Here is a 24,207-nt window from a genome sequence, read left to right as displayed (position 1 = left end):
CTTGATGACCTTTCAAGGTCCCTTCCACTTCTAGGAAATAGGATATCTTTATTTATTTAATCAGAAGCTCTGGTCCCTGCTTTGAAGACCGTATTATCAAAGGCCCTGATCCTGCAAGTATTTATTCACATGTTTAATTTTATGTGGTGAGCAGTCCCACTGAAGACAATGGGACTTCTTAACATTAAGCACTTCTTTGCAGGACTGGACCTTATTTCAGGCATGACGCAAGCAAGGAGATATTGCTGGTGGAGGAAGGAAGAGGTATAAAATGCTGTGGTTACTCAGCAGGGGCTAGTGCAGAGCTCAGTGGAGTAAAGGAATTTTGTTTATATCATAAATACAAAGAGAGAGGTAAATGTCACTGTTGACTTATGACTTGTAGGTATGACAGAAGTGGGGACAATGAAGGGCTCTGAATGACGAGATGTAGTGGACCTTACAGACCAGCTCAGGAAGGGCATTCTTGAGGGTAGGTGACACATGAAAAGAAGGATGGAGGGTAATATGACTTTGACTTTAGTAGACCCAAGTAAAAACCAAGCCACTGGACTTCCTGGAACGTAAATAAAGATCCCAAAACACTTTTTTTTTTCAAATTTTGCTGCCAATCTACTGTATGGTCATTTAAAATATTGTAGATGTTCTCCCTATGTTCTTGGGCACCCCTGATCCCCAAAAGTGGTGGACCCCCTTCTTTCTCCACAGGAACTCTGACCTCCCCACCACACACATTACCAATGGACCCAATGGAAGCGGGAGGGGAAGCATGTAAAGGACAAAGAGATGATGACATAAGGCGCCCACCAATCCCATGACAACAACTAAAAGCCCTCCGTGATATCAGTATAATGGTGGGCAGAACCCATCCCTTCCCAAAGCCTCCCCACAGGTCTGATCTGGACAGTGGGACTGGAGCCGAGGTGTAGGGCTGGTATCCCTCCCCATGCAGCCAGCGGCTCTTCTTCCAGCTTGTTGGTGTCCCAGGCAATGTCAAGCTCTGGTTGGCTCCTGGGTCCTGCTGCAGCAGGAGCCTACAGGCTTCACTAATTTTAATGTACCACAGCTTCTTGGGGCTCAGGCTCTCTGTGGTGGAACAGGGGAGAGCTCTGGATAGGTCCCAGGCTGTCTGAGTGGGAGAGTCAAAATGTCTGCTTCTGCTCCAGCAGTGGAGAGCAACAACCAGCCTCTTCCCCTCAGTCTCTCTCCCCCTGGCCACACAGTCCTTCAGACGGAACCTCATACCAGCTAGCCTGGTCCAGGCTCTTTGGAGCCTGCTGATGGTCACCCCAACATGCTAATAAAATTCCTTGTTGTGTCTCCTCCAGCACAGGCAACACAGGCTGTCTCATTGGCAGGTATTTACTTCTGTGCTTCTGTCTGTGGGAGCTGCTGGAAGCTGCAGCTCTGAAGCCCTCAAACTAGCAGAGGCTGCAATACAACACAATAAGTGGGTAGTACCACCTAGTATTAAAGTTGCTTTGCATTATAACACCCTGTTTTCAGTTGTTTATGACTTTGCCAAACTTTAACAATTTGCCTGAAATTTTCCATGCTGGGCATCTGCCAAAGGCTGATATTTTGGGAAAGTTTCAGTCAAAACGGTTCAGCCATTCTGAGAATCAGGCCAGAGAAAAATCCATTGTTGTGCCCATGTTAAAAAATTCTGGTGACCTTTCCTTTGAACTAGGGTGACCAGAGAGCAAGTGTGAAAAATTGGGACGGGGTGGGGGTAATAGGAACCTATATAAGAAAAAGATCCAAAAATTGGGACTGTCCCTATAAAATTGGGACATCTGGTCACCCTACTTTGAACAGCTCTAGTGTCCCCATGCTTTGGAGGAGTGACTTGAAATTTGGGAGTGGCCTGTGTGTCAGGGATGTGCCTTTTGTCATCTGAATGAAAATCTGACCAAATTTGGCTCAATTATAAGCCCCTGAAAAATTGCAGTTTGCACATGCTCAATAGATTTCTTTGATTTTAGCAGCAAAAATCTCTGATTCCATCCTCCCTGAGCATACTCCATCCTCTCTCAGTTCATTTTGCTGACTGGACTGTGCATGCACCATCCCCGCAGTAGGATGACCAGATGTCCCGATTTCATTGGGACTGTCCCGATATTTGGGGCTTTTTTTAATATGGGTTCCTATTACCTCCCACCCCCTGTCCCGATTTTTCACACTTGCTATCTGGTCACCCTACCACAGAGTGGTAACATGCCCCAGTCCAGCACTACAGGTTCAAAGCCAGACTCTCCCTGTAATTGCTGCTCTGGGTTGAGTGAGGCTGAGCACCAGAACTGAGAGATCCCTGCTCTCAGTGACCCCTCTGCTGATGCCCATGCAGCATGGAGAAGGAAGATGTCTGACTCAAATGCAGATGGGACAAAGGCTAGACCAGGGCAGGGAAAGAAGTAGATTAGGATAAGGAATCTGAGACCAAGGAGTAGAAGAGAGAGAGAGACACACACGCTGTGACTGGAAATTTGAGTGGGGAGACTTGGACTGGTTAGGCAAGGATACTGGGCCAGGATGGGAAGGCAGGTTGGGACTGGTTGGGCAGGGAGGCTGGGCCTGGGAGCTGTGGAGGAGGGTGCCTGGGACTTGGAACCATGAAGGAGAAACTATGAGTAGGAGCTTGTGAGGAAAGGTGGCAGGGGTGATTGGGAACTTAAGGGGAACTTTGAGGTTGGATGAGGAGCTGGGGGAAGGAAGGGAGACTGGGACTAGGAATCAGTGGTAGGGGGAGAAAGACAGATCGGATGAGGAGCTGAGATGGGGGGAAAATGGGCCTGGCTGGACAAGGAGACTAGGGGCAAAGAATTGGGGTGGGGGAGATTAGGGCTGACTCGGCAAGGAGACTGAGATAAGAACTCTGAGTTGTGGAGATGGACTGGATAGGTGAAGAGAATGGGACTGGGACAAGGAAAGTTTGGAGGGAGTGGAGTAGAAGAGGAGATCAAGCTTGGGGGAAACAGGCAGAAGAGTCTGTGCCCACAGAGTACATTCCCCTCCAGGGCCTGGAATGGGACCCAAGATCCCTGAGTCTCACTATTCCTGTGTTGTCAGCAAAGGTCTGTGAAACCCCCTGGCAAAGACTGTGCCTTGGTCCCCTCTACGGCTGGTCCACTCAGAAGATGACAACATTCCACTGCTATCAGTTACTCCATTCGCTCAAGACACAGAGGTCTGTGTGCTAATGATCCCTGTGGGTGTCAATACGATGCCATGTGATAGAGTTTGTTTTGCTTTTCTAAAAACCTAGGAAATCACACACACAAAATTGTATGTTAAAAGTAGATTATTGAGGTTACAAAGTTAAGCACTCAAACATTTGGAAATGCCAGAATTAAGGTTGCTTGCGCAAGGTGTTATAAGTAAATTGCTCAAAGGAATATAGCCAGATCATCAGCTGGTGTAAATTGGTGTAGTTCCATCTGAAATAAATGGAGCTGTTTGGCACTTCTGTATTCTGTCAAGTGCCGTATTCATTTATGACTTTATATAAATATGGATGGGTGAATTGCATGGGTTTAAATAAGAGCAATGATGAGATATTGTAATATACTATGGTGATAAGCACCTTAGAAATATCTTGGGTGGATGAATAGAAAAATTTCTGCCCAACTCTCAACCCAAATTGAATCCTGATTTAGTGTGATAAATGCCAAAGCACCCAATGAACAATTCTGGCCAACTCCTTACCCACAGCACCAAATCTTTGGAGCGGAGACACGTAGCGGCTTGGTGCCCACCAGTCCAGTTTCCATGAGGTCACTCCAGTCTGTCCCCTCTTCAGAGGGGATGTTAGGTGAGGTGCACCAAATGGAGGAAGATGCCACCCACATATGTGGATTTTAGAACTCAGAACAGCTTCTAAATGTTTCAGCTCTGACCTCTGATAATGTTTGATGAAAGCTGAAAATAGAAGTACTTGAAGAATAAGGTCACAAGGCAAACTTCAGAGCTAGCATAAGCAGATGCAACTCCACTGAAGATAATAGAGTTTTGCCATTTTATTGCAGAGGTGAATTTGGCCTATCGTTTCATAAGGAATGGACAAACCCCTTTTGGAAAGAATAAGAACTCTCTCCTCTTCTCTGAAATTACACTCTGCAACTAACTTTTAGGTTCAGAAATCAGGTTTGGATTAATTTTTGTGTCCGTCTACCTTACCAGGATCCAGCTGGAATCAGAAGTAGAAAGTTCTGGAAAACCTGTGAAACAACCTGTTCTTCTGGAATTTCCAGCATAGCTTTGGAGACTGAGAAGAGACTTCATTAATCTGGTTAAGATCCAAAATTTTGAGTGTCTGCCTGATTCTTGAATTCAGCAATGTTTAGCCTCACCAAGGTTGAAGTGTTTTATGTTTTAGAGGCTGAACTGTGCCATCCAACCTAAGTAAGGGGCAGTGCAGTTATGCTCTGAGAATCAAAACTGAGTCCCAACTGCCCCCTTGATTCCTCCATGGAGTATGTGCCCAAACTTTTCTCAGTGGAGATTATTTTCCCTCTCCAAACCAGCAGAGCTGCTCTTGCTGGTGCATTGTGGGGGATGGAGTCAAGGCTCCTCCCACTCTCCACCTTTGCCCACCCAGCTGCAAGAGATGGGAAGCCCAGTGGTGACTGCTCTGCCGCTTTACTTGCATTGTCTCATGATGCAGGTAGGTTGTATAGGGAGATAAGGAGAGCTTTTTTATACCTCCTTAGTCCCCTGCACAGATGCACTGCTTGGCTCACTATTGAGCTCTCAATGATTATGAAAAATACCCAACCAAATGTCCCATTATGCTCTGATAATACCTGAATTTAGGCAAGATAAATGTCTAAGGGATAGATTCTTGTTTCCAAAAATGTAATAGGTTTTAAGATATTAAATTGCTTCCCCCCTCCATCTCCATCTTTCTTTTCTAGTATAGTGCAGCTACTCTGAGTCACTGTTTATCTAATTTAATTAACATTTGCCAGTGCCTGCAACCTAAAACACTGTCTTAAAACATTTGCTTGAAAAGCCTCCTTGTCCCAGAGCTGTCATTTTTAGCATGATGGATAATGGATAGAAATAATTATCCTGAATAAGGTTAGACAGCTTAAATGATTTGAGTTTCAAAGAATTAGTAGTCTTAGCTAAACATCTTATTTTTCAAGACACATTAATAATAAAAAATACAGCAGTGACCATAATGAATTGGAAAATTTGATCTCTGTTATGATGGTACATTGTCTATTGCAGGTAGTTATGTACACAGTACTTTTACCCAGAATGATTTAAACCAGCAGATCACCCGGTACATCATAAATTCCTCCACTGAAGTGACTTCAGATAGCTTTGAATTTCAAGTATCAGACGTGGCAGGAAATACAATGGTTCCAGAAGTGTAAGTGTCAGAGTCCAGTTGAGTATATTCACTCGAGAGGGAGGGGAGAGAGTGGTATAATCTGTCTAGGCAGGGGAGTATGTGATCTTCACAAATAGCAGCGTGTGTCTCTTTTAAGATATCAAGGTCCTTATAGCTTTTCTGAGGTGAAATTTTATCCCTGCAGAAAGGATTTATTTTAAATTTCAGGTACATTTTCAGAATCTAATATGGTTTTAGGTGGAGTTTGAAGGTTCTGTTGTCTGCTCCCTGGCCAGATCTAATACTTGATGGAAAAATAAAACATTTAGTAAGAATCCGGGCCTGATTTTGACCTTGCCTATATCAGTGTAAGTTGGGAATAACTCCCTGAAGTAACTGATAAACAGTTCTCAGCCACTTTTGTGGTTCCTTGATCCTGGTGCTACCTGGGGGTCCACAGTCCATACTGTTTTGTTTGGTTTTTTATCTTCCCAAACACTGTGTTTTACATTTTTTGGAAGCTTGGGGAATTTAAACAAAAATCATCATAAAACTAATGCACCTTTTCACTTCTAAAACCAAACCAAGTGTCTGTTTTAAAAAGGAGGCTTTTCAAGAAAGAAAATGTCTATACATAGTATAATCCAGAACTTTCCCTTTAACCCTCACTTTTTATCTTTCATATTTCTATTTTTAAGATTTCTGCCCTGGTGTAGAACAATGATTTTAAATTCCTCTAGCGATGTACAGTTTTATGGCTCCTGAGATAGCATAAAATTGCATCGTAGGCTGTATTTCAAGTGAGGAACTATGGGACAATGCAGTTTGCAAATGGTAATAGAGCTCAGAAACTGAACTCTGGCCTTTCTATTCCGTGCTCTTTTTATTATTAAGTCACAGAAGAAGTGAAATGTTACAGGAAGACTTTAAATCTGCACTTTTTTTTTGGTATAGCAGCTGATGAATATGTGATGGGGAAGAAAATGAAGAATGCCTGGATACTGAACATAAGTAAAACATTGGACGTTGAGGGGTCAAGTATGTCAAATTATGGGATACAGTTAAATCTGCAGATTCTGTCCAGCCTGAAACATTCTGGATGTACTATTTACAGTTGTGCAGGGTTAGTATGGTAGATAACTTTGTCCAATAGCTGCGTGGTGCAGAGGATGTTAGCCCCAGGGCTCGATCCACAGCTGTATTGAGCTCCCCTGAACCCAGCTAGGAGCAGGAAACAATGGTGGCTATAAGCCACATTTCTGTGCTGCATATGCTGTAGCAATAAGGAATATTTTAAGATCTAATTCCTTTTCAGACTTGAAATGAAATGGTCCAGAGTTGAACTGGTGGAAACTTGCTATCGTGTCTGTGAAAATGTTGGGACTGTTGCCATTAAGGTGGTAAGGACAGGACAGAGCGCAGAGCCATTATTTGTTGGTAGGATATGAGCCCTGTTTCTATGGATGGATCCCTACAGACAGCATTTTTGTTGCCATTAACACTTGCCGACAATATGAATCCAAAATTCCTGGTTGCTGTGTCTAATGCAGTTTATTGGTGTCCTGTTTTGTTTTTAAGGTCCAAGAGGTTTCAGCTAGAGTTGGCTTAGACTTCACTCACAGTCTTGCAAGTTTAGTGCAGTTTGATCCTGGTACCGCATTCATTTCATTTCTTTCATCTTGAATGTATTAAGTATAGTTTCATAAACTGGCTACAATCATTTTTTCTTTCATACAGCAGATCTTAAACCAATCAACCCTTTCCCTTAACGGCTGGGGAGCAGCAGAAAAACAGCAATTATAGCTACACATTTGGGAGTCTTAGTTTTTGGGTGCCTGACTTAATGCCAACCTTCTCTGAGAATCATACCCTTTTAAGCAGTATGAAGTTGATTGTCCTAAAATTGAGTCACTTTAAATCACCGATTATTTTTATTTATGTCTTGTTTTTTATATACTGTCTCATTTTAAGTCTGCAATCCTCAACAGAAGAAGGCTCTTTCTGCATTTCTTCCTTTCTCTTCCTTCTTCTCCAGTAAGATAGGATGACTGCCCTCAGATCCTAGTCTGGAGGTAGATTTTGTTTTGATTGGATCAGGAGAGTCTCCATATGTCAGTGTTTGAATAAAAAACCTTTAGGAAAGTGACACTAGCCCAAGCAATATTAAAATCTTGTTACTAGCATATACATACACGTGTTTCTCTCTGTTCCTCTCCAACATATCTCAAGATGCTGACCCACAGGCTTTCCTTTACGTCCCAACTAAAACTGTGCCTGCTGCAGCCTAGACTCCTTCCCGTCCAACTTCTGCAACTTGTCCAAGTCATTGCAAAGTTGAAAGAGTAAGTCTGGAGTTCAAAAGATAGAATTTTACCTGGTCATTACCTCAGGGAGGAGCTGGTAGACAAGAAGGCTGTTTGCCATCTGCATTCTTAAGATCAAACACAATGGTATCAATGTCCTTGATGACACTTGTCCCACTCACAGTGGTGACGATCCCAATGGAGGAAAAAGCAGAAGTCAGAAATGTGGCAGGAGGGTCAGATGGGTTTTCAGAGACACTTCATTATGGATTCATTAATAGATGCTCATGGGCACATTATAAGAAGATGGCAGCAAATTATCCTGTTTGTGTATTTAACTAGCCCACGGGGCAGTTTTCACTCTAGAATATTTGGGATTAGCCCCTTTGGAATTGTGTAGTGTGAATATTTTGTAAATCCCCATGGAATGCTTCAGCCCTGCTTGGGACCCTTTACACGATATAAAAGGGCCCTAAAAGCCCTGGTTCCAGCTGTGGGAGGTTTGCCTGGGTGCACACTGGGGATTGCCTTTTGAGGCTTCCTTTGCAAGCCCTGGTGTAGGGGCAGGAGGTTGTGTGATGAAGATGGGGCTGCTGCAAGTAGTGGTGTGAAGATTCTGGATGGTGCTGTGTAGGACAGCCCTGGGAGTCTCCTAAGGTGGTCCAAATTATTCCGGGGACCTCTCCAGCTCTCAGAGCAGCCCAGGATCACTTTAAAGTGGCTTTATCCTCCCCTCCCCCTCCCCTCAGGCTACAAGTTCTGTGCTGCGCCTCTCACCCTCTCTCTGTCTACATGAGAGGTGAAAGTGCACTGCCAGCCTTTGATCATTTTTTCCTTTAGGATGCAGGCTGAAGGGTGTTTTCAGCCATGCTTGGTTATCCTCTGTATCCTTCAGCAGTGAGTTGTAATATCATGTGAGCAAACTGCCTTTATGCAGCCATGCCCATAATGCTGCCAGGTGTACTTGTTTGGTTCTGTGACCCTTGTAGTGAGGAGTGGACCACGCCTGTTGTTTGGACCTGTCACTGAGCTACTGTGTTGGCAGGGCTGCTTCCATCTGCCCTTTCCCCTGCAGCACTGATGTTGTGTTGAGAGACGCTTGTAGCAGCAGAACCACAGATGTTTCACCCACTCTGGTGACTGATTGTTTTTCAAGTGGCTTCTTAGAGCAGCTGTTCCCATGTGGGTGCCCTCATTGCCTCTTCTAACAGCATCTCCACACAAATACCCAGCTGCACGGCAGCAGTATAACTAGAGAGAAAAATCCAGTGCAGCAATGGGGCCATCTTTCTCCTCTGTGACACTCCGACTACTTTGGCTAGGTCAGTTTTTTTAGCTTTTCCTACGTGACTTTCATATCCACCAGCGGCCCAAACAGCAGTCGCTCTGTTCCTCCTCTGTAGAAATAGGGATACTACTTCCCTACCTGAAAGTGTGAGGATAAATATATTAAAGCTTGTGAGGTGCTCTGCTACTACAGTGACAGAGGTCATAAGCATTTAGATAGACAAAAATGACTTGCCCACAAGCTACCCTTGATGTTTGTGCAGAACTGGATAAAGATTTCAGATTTATTCACACTTAGCCCTATGCACAACATCCCCTTTCTCAGTAGAGGAAAAAAGATAGAGAGAGGAATATTCTAAGTGGGTATATGGACTCCATCACTGCAGTGTCTGAGCACTTCACAATCCTTAATGCAGGTATCATCACGCTTTTAGATCGGAAAATGTCTGTAAAAATACAAACAACCACAAGGAACAGAGTGATTTGCTCAAGTTCATAAAGGAAGTCTGTGGTAGAGAAGGGAATAGAACCCAGACCTCTATAATTCCAGGAATACCAATGCCTTACCCACAAGACCATCCTTTCTCTTTAGGCCAGTGGGACCCAAATTTCCAAAAGTGTCCTCCATTGGGAATCTCAATGTTTGGGTGCCCAACTATAGATATACAGACCCAGATCTTCAAAAGCTCTCAGTACCCAATGTGTAAAATGGAGACAGTCAGTCTCACAGAGGTGTTGTGGGAATTAATTTATTCATTTTTGTAAAGTGTCTTGATCGTCTTGGATGGACGCACAATTGAAATACTAAGTATTATTTCTGCTACTGTACACTTGGGAGGAGAACATCACACATAAAGGCTTTCTTATGAGTGATGCTGACCAGCTTCCATGGTTTACGTTGGCTGGTGCTTGGGATTTATTTCACTTTCGAACCACTGCCAAGCCAGTTCACTAGGGACTTCTGTTGGCGCTGATGCCTCTATATTCACCCACCACTGTTGTTCTGGCCTCTTTGCTCCTTTTCTTGCTTTTATGGCTGTCTACGAGGGGCGATAATTACCACTTGAATGCACTGAGCGTATAATGAAAGAGCTGATTCTCCTGCTGTAACTTCCCCTTCTCTTCACACGGACTTCACGGATTACGTGCTTCCCTGCTAACCATCTCCCACCCTCTGCCTGTCCTGACAGAGCAAACAAGAAGGTTAAAGATTATTTCTGTGAGAACATTTTTAATATACAAGTAATGGCTCTACAAATTAAAATGGTGAGGATTTTTTGTCTGTGCACTGCAAGGTGACCCACAAGCTACCCTGCCCACCTGAAGAGCTGAGCATACTCTTGACATCAAATGTTTAGATTTGGTTCAACAAACCAAAAGCAAATATTTTGCTTCAGGAATATTGCAATGTTTCGTTTCAATCGACCGTTCAACATTTCTGCACTGAAAATTTTTGCAACTTTTTCCTCTGTGAAAATTTTGATATTTTAACTTTTTGTCCCAATTTAGGGTGAAATATCAGAATTTCCCACTATGCCGTGCCAAAAAATGAGAGAGAAAACACTTTCCTTTTGATTTACTTACAGTTATTTGTTGATAGTTTATAAAATGGCCCAAATGTTTTGTCCAATAATATAACCTCAAGGAGTTCAGCAAAGCTGAACATAATTTTTAAATGAATTTGTGGTGTTTGCTTTAGTAAATTTCACTCCAGTTTGAGTATTTTTCCTCTTTTTTATTCCTCTCCGATTATTAGATGTTTGTGGTGCACATTCTGCTGCAGGGCTCAGATTCAGGAAAGCACGTAAGCATATGCTTAAATGTCATCGATTTTAATGAGACATAAGTACATACTTTCCTGATTTGGGGATCTGGATGGGAATGAACCTTCCTCTGGAGTACAAATCAAGTGTCTCTCACCACTCATCCTGCAGCCAGATTTGTACTTGTGCTAGACCTTGTCTAATATGCAATGTGTGTGAATCATTTCCCCAAACCTCTCATCTTCTCTGCAGCCGAATGCAGGCCTGTAACACCAGCTGCACACAGCCCTCATAGCCCAGGTGTACTTTCTGCGGTCAAGAGCCACTGCTAATTTCAGGCTACTAAATGTTAATTCTCAAAGCCATTGTCTATAGTAAACAGCCCTGTCCCCCCATTAGCTCTTTAAACCATGTACAAGTAGTTTATTGCTGTCTGAAGTAAACTGTGGCTCTAGATACAGGGCCAGTTTCTGATCTTTGTTACTTTGGTGTAAATCAAGAGGAACTATTGATTCCAGTGGAATCACTCCATTTTACATCAGTTTGCAGGATTGGAATCTGGCCCGTTGTCTTTCATGCTGTGTTTCCTGCAGCTTTGTAAAAGCAAAATTGGGTAAAGCTGAATGGAATTCTATTAAATCTTCATACAGATAAATATCCAGTGTGCTCTGTATTTCTGTGAAAACAATCAGGCTAAGAATTTGGTTACAAAGGCTTAATAAAGACCATAATGGCACTCAAGGTAATAGCACTTGATTGCTACACCACAGTGGTAGCAGTGACTTTCTGGACTTAACCGTTCTAAGCGATGAAGATGCAGCATGAAGCAGGTGTCTCAAGGATGTGAAAGAGGTAATGTGAAACAAAGAACTGGCTTTGGAGTGCTTCTGAGATTGCATGCACTGCTGCTTTTGCTTCTTAATAGGTAGCACTAGAAAAGGTCTTCTATGGAAATTTGCCAAACTGTTGCACTCTACCCGGGGGTAGCCGTGTTTGTCTGTATCCACTAAAACAACAAGGAGTCTGGTGGCACCTTAAAGATGAACAGATTCTACCTTTTATCAGCTGGTACTGCTGTGAGTGTGGAAGTTATCATCAATGGAAAAGTAACTTAGATAGGATGGAACTGGAGCTAACAGTTGCAAGATGTGGTTTGTTCATTCATTTTTTAGTGTTAGTTCCCTCTTCGAGCTGTCACCTCGGCAGCTGCTTTTCCCTCTACTAGATGGGTCTGATTGAGAATGCTTTCTAGTTGTTACCCAAATGAACTTATGGATACTGACACTTATTCACATATACTGGCCACTTTTTAAACCAGTCCAGTCACTTCTGAAACTCAATGATATTACCCACAGTAAAGATTTTGCAGTGTTTCCTGTACTATGTTTATAGGCGCATAGGCAATATCATAAACCACTGCAACTGTGCTTTTATTTTTCTTTAGAGAGAGGTTCAAGCAGGAGTGAACCCTGATCAGATCAGTTGGTACAAACCTCTGCTTGCCCTTGTCTATGCTTAGAATCAGCAGCAGTGGAGCTACATCAGTGATGGCTGAAGTGAGGCGATTTCCAAGTGCCTTTATGTCCAGGTAGAAAAGATTCCGTGATGCAAATTTGCTGTGTCAAAGGTAGATGGTACTATAAATGAATTAGTACAATGAGAACTTCCTATTTTAGGGTATTACTGACACTGCGCTCTCTCTCCTGTCCTCACTTCTACAATTAAAGTTTGGTTTTGCTGCTTACTTTGATCTTTATTTAGATAAGGTTTTGGTGTAGTTACATGATGGCTTTTTTTTTTTGGTCATGCTGCATAAAAGCCGTTTTCCAGCATTACTGAGATTCGTTCATTTGCTTTTACACATTGCAGGTGTTTCCATAAAGTCTTGGAACATCCACATTAAAGATGATGGCCTGGAGGAAAACCATGAAGTGTTAAAAATAATACTGAGCGTGCCTTAAAATGCTGTTCTGGAGCAGAAGAATGAACTGAGTGTAGAAATTATAGATTCAAGGGCAGGTAAGATTGATTTTAAATACGACTTTGGGCAGTGCCTTTTTCAAAGTGAAGGGTCTGGTCCTGCCAGGCGATGTGTTCCTTCCAAGGTAGATAGCACCCCTGCTCTCAATGTATGCGCTCAGCACCTTGTGGAATGCTTCAAAGCATAATTGACGGATGACTGCAGTGAAGAACTCATGTGATGTAAATGATAGTCACCTGAATCGTACACTATACACATAGGGACAAATCCCGTCCCAACCAGGGAAGCAGAGATTCTTGCAAACGTGTCCTCTGCTTCAGGGCTCTTGCCAGAGAGGACACACACTAGGTCACATTTTGCTGATGCTTTGAAAAAGAGCAGCCTGCTCCCTAGCTGGCATGCTGCTGACCGCAGCATTCCCACTAGCCTGCTGGGTAGTCAGACTCGTAACTAGTAGATCATATCCCTGTGTGAGCCCATGTAGAAGCCTGCTCCCTAGCCAAGCATTGTGTTTAGCACCAAGCAGAGGTCCTGCCCTGCTGCTTGTGTGGGGAGTGCAGGTGAGTGGCAGGTCCCGTTCCCGACCCCGGCACACAAGTGCAGCAAAGGTCATGCCTTTTACTTACCTAAGACTCTGAAATACACAGTGCAGTTTCGAGAGTTGGCTGAATGTAGGAGAAGTTTAGTTAAGACTGTAGCAGAATTTGACAAGCCCACACCAGAACTTGATGCAAGAAATGATGCTGGGTTTTTTTGGTTTGTTTGAAAGTGGAACTAAAAACCAGCTCCTACTTCATCAGAAAACGGTTTCTGAGGGGCGCTAGCACTTGAAAGCAGAGCATTGTCAGCGCTCCTTCTTCTTAGCGTTTGCGCAACGTGCCTCGGGTGTCACATGACCAGGATTCATCACCAAATTTGGTCCTCTGTTTGGCTGGTTAGCTTCCCTGATCTGGGGCAGGTGCTGATGGGGAGTGCGACGTGAACGCTGATCCAGGCCCTCCATCAGCACTTAAACTACCTGATGCAACTCTAGAGGCCTATCAAACTCCTTGCCATGGGAGAACATACTATAGAGTCTTGCACAGATTAACATACACGGAACATAGAGCACCTGAAAGGAACAAATAGGAAGTCATAGTAGCACCAGGAAATTCTTGGAATCCTGGCTTTGAGGATTAATTTTATTTTTAACCAAAATGTTTTTTTCAAATTGCAGGGGTGAATGGAAAATATATTCTATAGTCTTTTTCCCCCCTCCTTTTACATAACTGAAACGCAGACCAAAGTGACTGCTCTTACTTAACCTGAAACCAGCTGTATCCCATGCCTAGAGTAACTTCCTTTCCTCCTTCCGTCTTACATTCTCCCAGGTGTTAGTTTCAATTGTGGAGTTTCTTGAAGGCTGCTGATCCAGATGTTCCACAGGATAAAGATCACATATAATTAAGTCAAGAAGGAGCAGCCACAGTGCACCGCAAACATGAATGCGGCTCTGAGTGGAATGTTTTTTCTGAACCACCATCTTTTCTTTCTTTCTGAAAGTTAGAAAGCTACTGAGATCAGGACACCCTTTTCTTTAGCTAGCTTTAGTGCCCATATTAGAGAGCTCTACCAGTGACATTAAGAAAGCAGCACACAGTATATTTGGGGGGTTAAATGCATAAAATGATCTGTGCCGTCCAGTATTTAGTGTAAGGGTGAATGTAAGGCTTATTACAAATCTGCAACGAAACAAATTTCCGGCTGCCATAGACAAGGTTGTATGCTGACCCAAATGTGGGTCAAGAGTGACACCCTGTGGTCAAGTTATTCTTTTTAACTCCTCCAGGATTACTCTCCCCCTCTCCCCCCTGCTTTTTGTTTTGAGTGAACATTTATAAAAGGCAGAGACTGATAGCCCAATGGATGAATGTGCTTCAATCTATGCTTGTGCTCCTCAGTCCTGACCCACAACGACCCTCCTCGACTTTTCTGGAGCTGAGACTGTCACCTGAGCTGATGCTGCAGGATCCCTCCATGGTTATATGGATCCAAACTCACAAGAAACTAAAACAAGGGGATAACAGGGCTTCAGGATCCTGACAAAGGTTGACAGGTCCCTTGCTTTCCTCCCAACAGTTTAACACTCCCCAGTCCTCAAAGCCTAGCATGGTAACCACTAGCATAGACTGGATTTCTTTCTAATGACAGGTCTACATTAGAAACTTTTGCTGCTATAATGATGTCGGTTAGGGGTGTGATTTTTTTTATGACATTTTTATTCTGGCAAAAGCCCTATACCAGCAAAAAAGTGCTTTTGCCAGTATAGCTTATTTCATCCAGGAACTGTGAAGGCAAAGTACATTTTTGCTAGGTAGAGGCTTTCTCTACACTACGAGGGTTTCCTGGTATAGCTATACTTTTCTAGTGTAGACTGTTCTTAAGTCAGTTTAAATATTAGCTAGGAAGGGTTCTCTCTAGAGCAACAGAAGTCACTACTTTCATTCTGTTTCACTGTGGCAACGCAGAAACTCATAAATGTTCCTCTCCACCGAAATCTTTAGTAAGAGATGAAAGATTTATACAATTTGAAGAGAAAGCAGAGCTGAGCATGCAGCCACTTGTAGACTGGGCGTGGGGAGAGAGATTCGGATGCAACTGCAACCTTCCAGGCCTTATAAAACAATACCAGGAGATCAATGGGCAGGCCCATAAGATTGTTGTTTAAGGACAACATAACTGTATGCACTGATGATGTACCAAGAATGCAGTGCTGTAGGTCATTGTTCTGTCCCTCTTAAACCTAGGTGGCAGTGACTCAGCAGGCTTCAATGGGACTCTCGAAGCATTGGAAAGAAGTAATAAAGTTTCAGAAAGTCCACAACATCCTGCACATTCACTGTTTGACAGCAGGAGTGGGAAAATCCTTCAGGAAGAGACTAGGGCCACTGAGAAGGGGCAGCGTCCTGTAGGGTGACCAGATGTCCCGATTTTATAGGGACAGTCCCGATTTTGGGGGCTTTCTTATATAGGCAGCTATTACCCTCCACCCCCGTCCCGATTTTTTACACTAGCTGTCTGGTCATCCTAGCGTCTTGGCTATTTTCCCAGGGGAGATGTTCCTCAGACAGATCACTTGCCTTGCTATCCAGACATTGATTTCCAAGGAGTTGCTCATGATAGGCCGATAAGAAAATGGCAACAAGCTGCAGGTGGCCCAAGGGCGGCATGTATGTTGGTTTGTTTAACTTTACACAGGCAGTAGATACAGGTCGAAAGAACTTGGCATCACCGGATGGAGATTGGTGTAGATAGTTATCAGCACTGTCACCCTTTACTTACAATTAGTGCAGGAAATTGTGTTGGTGACTCAGTTAGGTGGGACTATTTTCTTTGAGTCAATACCCCAGCCTCGTGTGTGAGGGACCTATACCATAGGAAGTGTGGTCTTTTGGTTGGGATATAAATCTGAGGCTTTTGTCTTTAAAGATCCTGTGGCACTTCTTGGCAAGAGTAGTGGTGATTAAGCCCACTTTCCCAATCAAATTTCACATTAGGTACCTTACATTCCTCCTACTTAAAGGATCCCTCCAGTTTCAACTGAATACAGTATTCCTCACTTCCTAACTTACTGTTGGGTGGTACTGCTGTGAGCTGCTAAGCAAAGGGTGTATTTCACCTCAGAGGTGGCTGCATTTCAGAGTCAATTTATCCTTTATAGTTTTTCAATCAAGATTGGATGTCTGTTTTACTGATGTGCTCTAGTTCAACCACAAATTGGGCTAGATTCAGGAATCACTGGGTGAAATATTGTGTTTTGCAGGAGGTCAGGTACCCAGATTCTACGGTGATGGGCAGTATTTAAACCTTATGGTCGGACTAAATGATCATAATGGTCCATCCTGGTATTAAAATAAAAGAATCAGAGATGAATGAAATCAGCCTACTGTACAGTGTGCACAGCATAGTTTTGATTTGGAAAGTGTTTGGGTATCCTTCAGGGGGTAAATGTAAAAAACATGATCATTTTGATTAATGTGATGGAGCTTTAAAAAGAATTTCAGTTCCAAACGAAAGACTCTACAAGCCCTAGATGAGACCTAAACAGAGTTTGTGGAATACTAAGGCAAAGAGTTTTTCTCTGGTCTCTTGAGTCCATTTACTTCAGACTTCTGACAACATGCCACCAACAATTGAATTTTTAAATAGTTTTGATAACTTTGTGACAAACTGCACATGGTTATCTTCAGCTAACTGCGCCTAGCCCCAAAGTCAGTTAGGCAAACTCTACATTTTTCTTCCAGGTGCTCAACTGATCTCTGTATGTTCTGACTTGTGTCGCTTCCCTATCTGTCTGTCCATATATTTTGGTGTAGAACTCTGAGTGGCTACACGTAATATATTTGGATATGTTTCATTGCCTTACGTTCAACAGTCACATTCAGCTAAATTGTGGCCCATTATGGAGATTGTGTCTGTACTTTGTTAATAATAAAACCACTATAAAGTTTCATCCTCTTCCAAGGTATTGTGGTTGTCTTGTTGCAGTCTTAAGAGAGAGAGAGAGAGAGAGACTTTTCCCAAAGGAGAAGGACTAATGGTCTCTCTTCCTGGCTCTGCTACTGGCTTGCTTGGTGACCTTGGACAAATTCTCAACCTCTCTGAGCCAGAGTTTGCACAACTGTAAAATAGAGATTAACCATAGATGAAGCTGAGCCTGGTTTAATTGCAATTGTAGGCAAGGACAAATCACGTGCTGCGCCCTTTAAGGACACTGTAGTTGACCTGCGTGTTGCCTTATAACCCCTGAGAGCTGCAAGAGGCAAAGGGCTTCTGTTTTGCTGCCTCTATCTACAGTTTTTCTATCCCCCTGGTCCCTCTAACAGGAACCTGCTTCCAGGGGCTCCCTCTGCATAGTTGCCTTTGGGAACCTCCCTAAGTGGGGATCCTACAGCATAATGGGGCAAGCCAGTATGAATTCATATATGCCCTTCCTGTATTAACTTCCTCTGGCTTTCACTCCTCCATCCCACCTCTCCTTCCCTAGCCTGGCCCCTCCAATTCCACAGAACCCTAACCCAACAGGGCCCCCAGCGAGCAGCTCCTGTGGAACTGGGGAGTATGCCACAAAGCAGCATTCCCCACCCACTTCCATGTCTCCCAGGTCTGGATCTGCAGACACTCAGGGGAATGCGTGAGCATCAGGTTTCACTTGGTCCATGGCTTCCTTGGGCATTTGAGTGAAAACTGAGGGCCAAATTCTCTGCTGTTGTAATTCCATCAAAGCCAGCAGAGTTACCCCAGCAGGGAATTTGGCCCTGAATAATGACTTCAGGATTTCTCTCCATAAATTTATACAACTACCTCCCCTTCAGCCATCTGATATGTTCTTACCCCTAGAGTTGCCCTTCCATTGGGAGGTGTTGCACATGCTCTCAATCTTTGCCAAATGAGGAAGTAATAATAAAGTAAATTGTATTAAGTTTGAGTAATAAAAAAGAGTGGAATATGGGAAGATACCTTTATTGTCACTTCAAACCCAGCTGCAGTTGGTCCTGGCAAAAAGTCACCATCCACTGGCTGGTTGGTGACTTGCGTTGTAGCATTGATGGTCTCAGTCCAGTTTCACATTGATTAATGTCCACATCATAAAAGCAGCCATCACACTTGTCACCCATGCTGTCAGCAAAGAGGCCAAGCACTGAACCGCTCTTTCACCCTGTCTAGAACACAAGCTCTAGGGATATTGACGGAACATTAAGGACAAGGTTGTATTGCTGCTATCCATGTCGCATCTTTACTATAATCCAGATTTTCAAATCAGCACAAGGAACTTGACCACACATCTGTAATTGACGGTGTGTGGGTGAAATCCCCTGCACTACTTTGAAAATAACCTATAGATTTTTATACCAGGACACCTTTTCTGAGCATTACATTGACTTTTTAAAATGTTTAGTTTCCTACTTTCCCCTTCCCGATTCTCCGCCAACCTCTCTGTTCAGATGATCTGAGCAGAATCAACATCCTTTGTTGAAAAAAGGGCTGCAAAGTAACTAATGAAATGGGTAGAGAACTGCCATATCTGACTTCTGCTTTTCACTATGGCCTTGAATGGATTTCATGACCAACCTCACAAAAATACAGAAAATCTGGGGGTCCTGATTTAGGAGCTGCAAAAACAATGGAGTAGATTCCCAACGGATGTAAATTAACATAGCTCTGTTGAGTTGAATGGAACTATGTGCATTTACACCAGTGGAAGACCTGACCCAGTGTTTGTAGAAATGCTGTCATTGCATTTTTACAGAAATCAAGTGTCCAGCGTCTTGGTCCTTCAACAGGAACAAATGTTCTTAAATAATAGATTTTCTTCAGCCTTTTACACTAAATGAGGGCAAAGAAGTAAAGAGGAAACACTGTGATCCTATTAAGAACAGTTCAGATTCCTGCTGATGCTGCAAAAGGATAGGTGTAAAATTATGAAGATCGTTCCCTTCACAGGTGAGTTAACTAGATAGAAAAGTTGTAATAGGAAAAAGAAATAAATGGAAATTATGTTGTTGAAACAGTGCAGTGAAAATGTAAGTTAGAGATGGAAGAAATCTATTGGGTCCCATCCAGTTAATTACCTGCCACGGTAGGATTGTTACCTCCAATACTTTATGACATAGCCAAGGAAATGAAACAAGGTTTCTTTTAATATTGAATGATGATGATAATCTGTGCATACATAGTTTGTGCTCCAAAGGCACTTTTCGAAAGGTAGTTAAGTAGTATTATCCCCACTTTGCAGATGGGTGAGCTGGGGCTGTTAAGTTACCTGCCAAAGGTCACACACAAGATTGGTAGAAAAGTCAGGACTAGAACGCAGGTCTCTTAATTCCCAGACGCTCTCTCTCACTACCTGACTACAGAGTTACCCAATTTATTATGTGTATTAGAGAAACACCCGGAGGCCCCAATTAAGATTGATGATAGATTGTGCTAAGTGCTGTACAAATACAGAATAAAAGACAATCCCTGCCCCAAAGTGCTTACAAGCTAAATGGAGAAGACAAAGTGTGTGGGGGAGGGAAACTGAGGCACGGGGAAGGGAAGTGACTTGTGGTAGGGTCATACAGCATGTCAGTGACAGAGCTGGGAGTAGAACCCAGCTCTCTTGAATCTCAGCCCCTTGCCCTATCTACCATGATATGCTCTAGGAATGATTTTGGGGAAGTTCTAGGCTTGTGCTATGCAGGAGGTCGGTCTAGATGATCACCATGGTCCCTCTGATGGAATGACCTTGGAATCTGTGAATATCACGCTTAAAATAGCTGCTTATTAAAGAAAAAAATCTTTAATATTTGGCCTGCTTTTACTTTTTATTATTATTTATTATTATAGTACCAAGGAAGAATCCCATCATGGGCCAGAAAGCAATTTGTCTCATCATCTACCATCCGGGCAGCTGACAGCTGGCCCCTGCCTGTCTTATCTTTCCAACTCAATAGCAGACATGACCTTCCTCAGAGAGGCTTGGGGATGAGGAATGAACACAACATTTTGCAAAACAGCACAAAGCAGGTCAAATTAGCTTTTAAAGAAAAATTTCTATGGAAAAATATATGTTCACTGGGAGCCAAATAATAATAATTCAAAACAAAATCAACCACCCCACCCCACCCCGAGCTCACAGAGTGTATTCTAAGTTACAATATACCATATGACCTTAACTATAGGGTAGCATTTCAAATTTTATAAAGACTAAATCTGTCCAGAGAACATGTTCTCTGGACAATCTGCTGGCAGAAACCCATGCTCTACAGACTGACCTGTGGGAGAAACTGTCCGTCAAAGGCCTGATCCAAAGCCAAATGAAGACAGTAGAAAGACTCCCAATGACTTCAATAGATTCTAGATCAGGTCCCAAATGCCCAATGTGGATAAAAGATATTAAAGAGGATTGAAGTGTTATAATCAATAGACATCACCTTGTTTGGGACTTGCACCATGGCTTACTAGGCAGTGATGGGCTGCCTTCCCTTCCCTTAGATCTTAGCTCCTCCTGTGTCTCTGACACATCAGGCAGTCCACTTCCTCCACTGATTACAGTCACTCACTAGTTGTGGTTCTTCTTCCCAGGTGACGCCAGCACACTCAATATCCTCCGTCATTGTCTTCTAACAAGTTTGGTTTCTGGTTCAGATCTTTATCTGAACTATCCAGACCTGCCAAGGCTGCAAAATCACAGGAATTCAGGATTTCTTGTGAGATTCCTGGCACTTTTGTTTATCGTTGTGACAGGATACCAGATGTGAAAAAACATTTATCAAAACGTTTTGGAATTTTTTTTGTTCATGTTTGGTTCTAAATGTGGGTGAAGATTCAGGAGTCTAATTTTGTGTCATCCATTTTACTCCGAAGTAATTGTAAGATGACTGCATTAGAGAGTGCTCAGTCATCTGAAAGAGAGAGAGAGTTGCACAGAGACCTCCAGGTCAGTTTAGACCCAAAATGTAGCTACTGCAACTCCAACAGTAAAGAATTGTTCTAGTAAATAAGAATCAAAACATTAAAATGACTACAGACAAAACCCTTTTTCAGGTCACCATTAACATTAACTCTTTGCACTTCAGTCAGATGTGATGGTGAAAATAGATTAGACAACTCATTTTTTTTTTGTCTATAGTCATTTTAATGTTTTGATTTCTCAAGCACAATGTTTATAACCAGGAAACAAAGGAAATTAACATAAGAGGAAAAATGTAGCACAATGGCATTTTGCCTTTCCATAGGCTCTCTCCCAAGCAGATGATTTATAGTCCTTCCCCATAGCTTCTCTTTAAGGAGAGTGGGAAACTTAGGTTCATCTCTTGTTCCCCAAGGAACTCTGTCACACAGAGGAGGAGGAGGAAGAAGAAGAGGAGGTGGAAATGTTTGATAATATGTGGCCTGATCCAAAACTCACTGAAGTCAATAGGATATTTCAATGGAACATCAGTGGGCTTTGGGTCAGGCCCATATGGAGAAAAGTTTCATGGCAGAGAACCAGTCAATGGGTGGGGAAGCCAGGGGAGCTGGGAAATGAAAGGTGAGGAGAAAAGGGGCAGGCAGTCGCCAAGCAACCCGACCCACCAGAGTATTTTGGCGATCCTGGTCTCCTTGTAAATGATTAGGGTTTGGTTAGAGTCCGGAGCAGCTTTTCCCGGCTAGAATGTTCAGCATAAGCCCAGACCAAATGGAATTTTTAAACATCAGTGTTGTCACTTCTGTCAAATAATTAGCACTTGGTTACTAGGCTACTGTATATACTCACACATGCTCAAGACAAAATGACAGGAGGCTGGCTTATCCAGGAGTCCAAGGAAACTTAGGCCATAATAATGGCATGTGGGGAGTGTTGCCAGCTCTCATGATATTTGGTGTTTTCCTTAAAGCCCCTAGAGCCTGGAGTGACACATACACAAGAATCTCACTTTTTTTTTTTTTTTTTTTTTTTAAAGGAAGTGTCTAGCCTTCATGACTGCAGAGAAAACCCTCAAGGTTCAAAAGCCAGAATGCAAAAGGAATGAACTCTGGTGTATATTAGTTTTAAACTTTCATGAATTTGCGGGGGTTGGTGTCTGACTCATGATTTTTTTTAATTCTTGGGGTTGGCGATTCTGCTGATAACACACCAGGTTCATAGACCTCTTTTTTGGCGAAGCTGGAGGTTGGCTCACTTGGTGTTTCTCCCTCTGCTGGGCTTGCTGTTGCTCACTGGCGCAGTGGTACTGCTGTGTATTATTGCGGGGCGACGACTCACCAGCGCAGTGCCTCCTGCTGGTTGTCCAGGGAATTAGCTCTTTCAGCGCAGCGCGCCCTCTGCATACCGGTGTCTCACGTGCCGCTGGCTCCCATGTCCCTCCCGGTGCCTTTTGCACAGGGGTTCTGCCCACCACAGCACCCTCTCTCTCTGGGTCTCCCCTCCCTGGGGAACCCGAAACCCCCATCCCCACCTCAGTGACTACTGCCAGTCTCAATCTAGCCCCTGCTCCCTGGGGCAGACTGCAGTCTGTAAACCACTCAACATCGGCATGGGGGATTGAACTCTCTTCCTGTCCCAGGGCTGCCCCTCTGCAGCTCCAGTACCTTTTGTAGGCCTTTAACAAGGCCTGCAGCTGGGGTTTTACTAGGCTGGAGCTCCCCAGCTCCCTCTGCCCTTCCCCAGCACTGTTCCACCCTAGGTACTCGCCTCAGCTTCCCAGGCAGCCAGGCCCTTCTCTCCCTAGGGAGCTAGAGAGAGTGTCTCCTCCTGAGCTCCTGGCTCACAGCCCTTTTATAAGGCCAGTTGTGGCTACTTCCCCAATCAGCCTTTCCCAGCCACAGCCCTCTCCAGGGCTGCTTTTAACCCCTTCAGGGCCGGAGCGGGGTAATCACCCTGCTACATGTATATATAAAACTTCACTCATATTAGAAGGGGGCCGTTTTTACAGGAGTTGGCTCATGCATATAGTACTGTATATAAAAATTTGCAGTCTCCTGAATTTTGCTTTTTTCCCTAGGGGGTGACGTCCAGGAAATGTCCTTCTGGGTGGAGTCACTGGGATAAACATTGCTACCTTCTGACTCCAGTTAGAAATGCAACCTGGGAGAGCACTGAAAGCCTGCAGAAAAATGGCAAAGAGGAAAGAGTCTTCCCATTGTTCTTCATTTGTCCTTCCCCCTTAATCTGTTACTCCAGCTCAACTGCCTCTGTGGACATGGGCAAGTGCAAATAACACACTGTCAGCCTGTTTCTGGCTATTTGCTTAAGGGAAGACCTACTAAGAAACACACTTTATTAACCTGATATTTGTGTGCTTGAATTCGTGAGATAGAGTTTGTAAAACTGAACCCCTAAGGGTGAGATTTTATGAAAATGATTTGGAAAAATTGCCTTAACGTGAGAGATTTAAGGTGCTTGATCTATTTAGCTTACCAAAAAGCAGATCAGGAGGTAACTTGATTACCTTCATGGGGAGAAAATATCAGGTACTAAAGGGCTCTTCAATCCAGCAGAGAAAGGCATAACATGACCAATGGCTGGAATAAAGCCAGACAAATTCAGATTAGAAATAAGGCAAATATTTTTAACAATGAGAGTAATAAACCATTTGGAACAAACTACCAGGGGAAGTGATGGATTCTCCATGTTATGAAGTCTTCAAATCAAGACCGGATGCCTTTCTGGAAGATATGCCTTAGCCAAACACAAGTCATTGGGCTCAATGCGAGAGTAACTGAATGAAATTCTTTGGCCTGTATTATACTGGAGGTCAGAGTAGATGGTCTAATGGCCCCTTCTAGACGATAAAAGAACCATAAGGGAGTTAGCTGCCCAAATCCCATTGAATTTAGTTCACTATCTCCTTCAAGCTCCTTTGAAAGTTCCAGCTTTAATAGTTTGTATCTGAAAGGACATCTGGTTTGCTTTGTGTTCTCTGCTTATTGAGGAGTAGAACTACATACACCATTACCTATGGTTAGCATACAGCATCAACTTGTAGCTGGTTGTCCCCTTGATTTTTTTAAAAACTAAAAATATATCCT

At 43.3% G+C, this 24,207-nt stretch overlaps 2 pseudogenes; one reads left to right on the top strand and one right to left on the bottom strand.

The window, feature by feature from the left end:
* LOC101938957 (FRAS1-related extracellular matrix protein 1-like) overlaps positions 1 to 13,438 on the top strand; it is a 152,145-nt pseudogene extending 138,707 nt beyond the window's left edge.
* Positions 13,439 to 15,175: 1,737 nt separating this feature from the next.
* On the bottom strand, positions 15,176 to 15,259 carry LOC112059481 (U5 spliceosomal RNA; annotated as a pseudogene).
* Between the last annotated feature and the right edge of the window lie 8,948 nt (positions 15,260 to 24,207).

The sequence above is a fragment of the Chrysemys picta genome, chromosome 8 (assembly GCF_011386835.1).
Source record: "Chrysemys picta bellii isolate R12L10 chromosome 8, ASM1138683v2, whole genome shotgun sequence".
Lineage (NCBI taxonomy): Eukaryota > Metazoa > Chordata > Testudines > Emydidae > Chrysemys > Chrysemys picta.
Note: the sequence above shows the minus strand (reverse complement) of the source record. Positions and strands in the feature narration are given on the sequence as shown.